Genomic DNA, 5482 nt, shown 5'->3' on the forward strand with positions numbered 1-5482 from the left:
TTGAATCCCAAAAAGTAAAAGGAAAATATCTGATGTTCCTCCATCCCCTGTTGTCGCCTAGAGTGTGTACGTCCACTTTACCGTCCACTTGAATTCGAACTACTTTGTATTCACCGGTATGTTGACAATAGCCGAACCCCCTACGACGAATCGTGGATCCCAACTAATTTGTGGCGTCGGTGTTGGATCGCATATTTGTGGCAGATGGAGGTGCTCACCCGTTGTTGGATTCATAATAAAGATAGGATCTTGTATGCCGTGGTGTGAAACATAAAAACATACCAGACCATTACAAGATCCAACGATTGGGTGTGACATATTTTCGGCATAGGATCGGATAATATTCCAGGTACCATTGTTTCCAAATAACATCTGATAGAAATCTCCCATCATCGTGTAGTAATCTTCCTCCTCAATTTGTTCTCTGTAGAAGAGTTACGTAACTTTTTCTTCTGTCACTTTTTGAGTGAAACCGAAAAGGAGTCCAATTCTTTTGTCTGCAAGGACAGAATTCCACTCTTTGCATACACATTTGCTTGCGAAAATACCTTCTGTACTTGGGAGGAGGTGTAGTATCTCGGGAGTTAAATCCGGCAACATTTCCATTACTATTACTGGTGAAATATTTTTTTTTAATGTAGAAGTGTTTAGGATTTCGTTTTTGTTGAATGCTTATATAGACATCCAATGGATGCAATATGTGTCCCCACACAACACACCTGTTGGAATTTTCACGTCTTTTGGTATTTCAAAATCTATTCGGTTAATGTGAAGCGTAATACGAAGGGGTGCGAACCGTTACACCGTTTGGCCAATGGTTGCATCTTTAATCAGCATGCCTTATTTAAAAATCCATGATCCAAACAAGAAACAGATATTTTCACGTGTTTGTGTGAGATTTATTCCAGTTTATCAACATTCTATTTATGTGTCCATTGCAAATTTAAAAATTAGGGTTGTGACCATAGTATATTAATCTTTTGAAGACAAGAAATTAGGGTTATGACCATAGTATATTAATCTTTTGAAGAAAAAAATGATCCCAATATATATTGCTATTGCCAATCATATATAGTTGTAATTTATGGTGTTAACCAATATACGAAAGCCAAAAGAGAATTTGGGCATGGTTATAGCGCTTGGCTGGACGGAATTGTTGCGCATGGCTTTGAGTAGGTGTGAATTACCGAGGCAATTACACCAAAAATAGAAATTTTTTCAGAGAAGATTAGGCATGGCGAATCATGGAGAGAGATACTTCAGATACCTACAGATTTGGAAAGAGTTTAGACAAGGCATGCACATTAGCGAAGAGTACATGATTATGATCTACTGTAAGATAAAGCATATATGTACTCAATCAACATGGTTGTGTTTACGCAATTTTTCGTGCTATTTTTCCGTATTTAGATAAATCGTACTATATACCAAAATCAATGTGGTGTTGTACGCGTATATGAGAATATATTTATCAATATGAAAACTGTTATATTTTGTTATTTGAGAGTGATATGAGGAATGCAACTAAATTAGGTAATTGGAGATAATGCTCCTAACCTAGAAAAAATTACGGTTTTTTCAATATATATATATATATATATATATATATATATATATATATATATATATACCACACCAGCATAAAAGATAGATTGATATATTAGAGGAAGAAAATGAGTTCCAATAAGAGGATTAAAACAACTCCAAGGATAGTAATGGATGTACCTACAAATATAAGGATCACCATAACTATTCATGGCGTGTATAAGGTTCCTGGCATGCCCCTGTTAGCTGAAGTTCAAGCTCACGTTGACAATCTTACTCTTCCTTCTTCTGCTTTTGTTGAAATGGATGGTGTCCATGCCCCCATTCCTTCGGATGAGCCTGTTGGTGAAACTGTGTCTGGCGCACCAGAAATACCCAGGGAGATACCTCTAGAGCAAAAGGTACTTGAAGTTCCAGCACATCCTGCTAATGCTGCAACATGAGTACCAGATCCAGATGCGATGATTTTAGTTGAGCAGATAATCAAAGAAACTTTTGAATAATGTGGTTTTTGTTTTTAGAAATTGTTTACTTTGATTAATTATTTTTTTAAATATTGAGGATGTTGGTATTATTTTTCTTGGTTTAGTTTTATAAAAATATTGGTTCTTTAAATTCTTTGCTTGATATTTGTTTGTTAATCAGTCATTTGTAATTAACTCGTTGATTCAATACAATTCAGTGGTCAGAATACATTCTAGATTAGAATTAGATGTGTATATGCCTCCACCAGCACCAAGTAGTTTTGTGGGTCAGTGGAATCATGTAGGTTTCACCGGACTCAATCTTGAGTCAAGTTATTACGGATTTGACAGATGATCTACTGCTTGTTATACCTTTTGTTAATAAACTTAGACTCGGTTATAGTGTTTGGGTGTAGGATATTGTTACCATTAGTGAAACAAGATTGTAGTATGTTTTGAGAAGCAGTTTCTGCACTTTAGAAGAAAAACGTCTAGAATTAGGATTAGTACCTTACCTTGTACCAGGATTCTAGTTCTGGATAGAATTCAGATAATGCTTTAGTAAATTCATAGATCATATAATACATTTCAACATACCACAGTTTAACATACCATTGTTCCTTCCATTAGAAATCACAAAAACATCTCCAGCATACCAAATGTAACCCACTATATTCAAATCAACACAAAAAGAAACCGTAATTGCAATTCCATTAACCAGATTTAGAAATACTAGTCAAACCCACCATATTTACAAAAAGACCCTAATTTCTAAGTAGTTCCATTACAATCAAACCCATTCACAAGATTCACATCAAAACATGACCCAAAAACCTAGTCTGTAATTCCCTCAAACTTCTAATAGATTAACTATTCATACCAGGAAAAACTAGACTGTTACCCCCCCTGCAAACACACACCTTACTTACAAACAAACTAAAACTGTTACCCCCTGCAAAACACCTTTAAACTATTAAACCTTAAAACTTTTAACACCTTAACACCTGAATAATGTTAGCAGTTACCATCTGCATAACAGTATCAAAAAAAGCCCACCTGTTCCAAAAAAAGAAAAATATCCGAATAACAACATAACCACAAGAAAACATCTGTCAGCAGATTAATATGAGGAAAATCAGCAATGAGCAAAATGATCAGCAAAAACCTACAAGATTTTTTTGAATTTTCACGAAGAAGCTCTTAGTCCGATTTCACAAAGTCGAAGCTTTCCCATCGAAATATTGTTGATGTTCCAGGGATGATTATTCAGAATCATCACCGTTGTTCTCATTTCTCCGCTGACTGCTATCGTCGTCGTTGTCGATGCCCATCTCATGATCGCGGTAATCATTGCTATACTGACTGCCTGTTTCAGTTGCATTTCCATAACCTTCATCACCTGCATCTTCACTTCCTTCATCATCTTCAGTCTCTTCCTGCAAATCTCCAACCTCAACTGGTTCACCATTCTCATCAACACCATCAATTGTTTCTCCATCAGAATCAACTTTCAATCTCTCATTCATGGTTCTTGCAAAAAGCCTAGGGATTGCTTTTTCTGCTAAGAACCTTTCATACCATGCATCCTCAATCTTATTTTCTCTCTTCCTCCTTTGTTTCTCTGTCTCAGAATTTCTCTCATGATCATCACTTCTCTCAAAATAATTCTCTTTCTCTTCAGGATCACTTGAGGTTGCACTGCGGGTCTTTCTCCAAACAAATCTTCTCCTTCTCCCCTCATCTCTCTCCTCTCTTTCTCTGGCTTTCCTCACATCTCTTGCAATTCTCTTCCTCTTCCATTGTTCATACAGTGGAGCATTTTCTTGACGAACTCTTTCAAACTCAATCAGACGATTTCTCTCGTCTATCTCTTGCTGCACAAAATCCATCAAATTCTCCAACTCTCTAGTAGAGAGAGTCTTGGTAACTTTCTTGGCGAACTTAAAAGGTGCAGAAGGATGATTATCTCCGTTAGCGTTGTTTCCTCCTAGATCACCCATTGTCTCTAATCTATGTTTTCTTTTCTTAATTTCCTTGCCTAATTTAGGATGATTTTGTGTGTTTTGGAAATTCTCTGTTTAATTTCCTTTTGTAGAGAAGATGACATTAATAGTCATTCAAGGCATTCGGTGGAACGTCTAGTCCCGTAGCAATTCACGCCTATTCAAAGGCATGCGCAACAAGTCCTAAACCCATCATAATAACTCCTGCACACCAACATTGCTAATGGGAGTGTACCAAATTAGCGGGTAGTGGGTTCAAAAATCATTAGAGAAAACTGGTTTTGCCTTGGGGCTGGTACGCCCCCCACTAATTTGGTACACCCCCATTAGCCTAATTGCAGACTCTTCCGATGGTCAATATCTAATAAATCTGCCATTAAGGGGTTGATAGACAGTTCAACCAAACACTAATTATCATATTTGATTTTTTGGTAGATACTGCAGCGCCAGCACCTGTTGAGGGACATGATGTGTCGCTGGTGTACTGCATCTATAATGGCAATGTTCACACCTGAAATGGATTAACATTGATGAGATTTGTTAGGTGTACAAAAAATGGTCAAACATAGTTAGGTGTACAAAAAATGGTCAAACATAAGGTCAAATACCAAATAAAATCAGCACAATGGTCAAACATAAGGTCAAATACCAAATAAAATCAGCACACTTGTGTATATTTGGCATAATTATTTGATTTGATAATTAGTTAACATATGAGCCATATCTTGAACTGCAACATGGTTTGGTTCAGGCATCATGCCATATCTCAATACCCTGGTCCCTGAGTCCTGACCAAAAACAAAATAGGTCAAGCAAAATCAAATCATCACTGTACCACATAATGCCTAAATTTTAAAGAAAAATAAAAAAGGTCTAAAGAGTTTCGAACCTCCAACCTCAAACTTAAAATAACTAAAGTGAACCACTGTGCCTCACTAACGTTTTTGAAATTTGATTTCCCTTCAAGATATTTTCTATTTTTCTTGTTGTTGTTGTTGTTGTTACCGCTTAACATCTAAACTGGAGTACTTATTATTGTACTAGCTAATTCCTTTGTTACTAGTGCCTTGGATATATAGTAGTATCTTTTCTTTACTACTTTAGTCAACTACATTGCACTATTTTACTCCCAATTCACGTATTCTTAAAAGCAAACTAATAAATTATTATGGAGTAATATAGTACTAGCTAGTTCCTTGGAAGATCATAAATGCTTTTTTGTGCAATTTTTTTTGATTAAAATCCCAATTCATATTCTTAGAAGTAATTCTAGCTAGCTCTTACAATTAAATTTGTATTAAAAGAATCGATCGGTATTTATTTTTTAAAATACTGGCCGATAATATAGGATTTTATCATGTTTATGCCGTTATTCTGGACGAAACATGAAATATCAGTGATACATAAATATGAATATCCGATAATATCGCATTATTGGTCGTATCGGACCAATCAGCCGATAATATTGGC

Source organism: Papaver somniferum, chromosome 5 (genome assembly GCF_003573695.1).
Source record: "Papaver somniferum cultivar HN1 chromosome 5, ASM357369v1, whole genome shotgun sequence".
Taxonomy (NCBI): domain Eukaryota; kingdom Viridiplantae; phylum Streptophyta; class Magnoliopsida; order Ranunculales; family Papaveraceae; genus Papaver; species Papaver somniferum.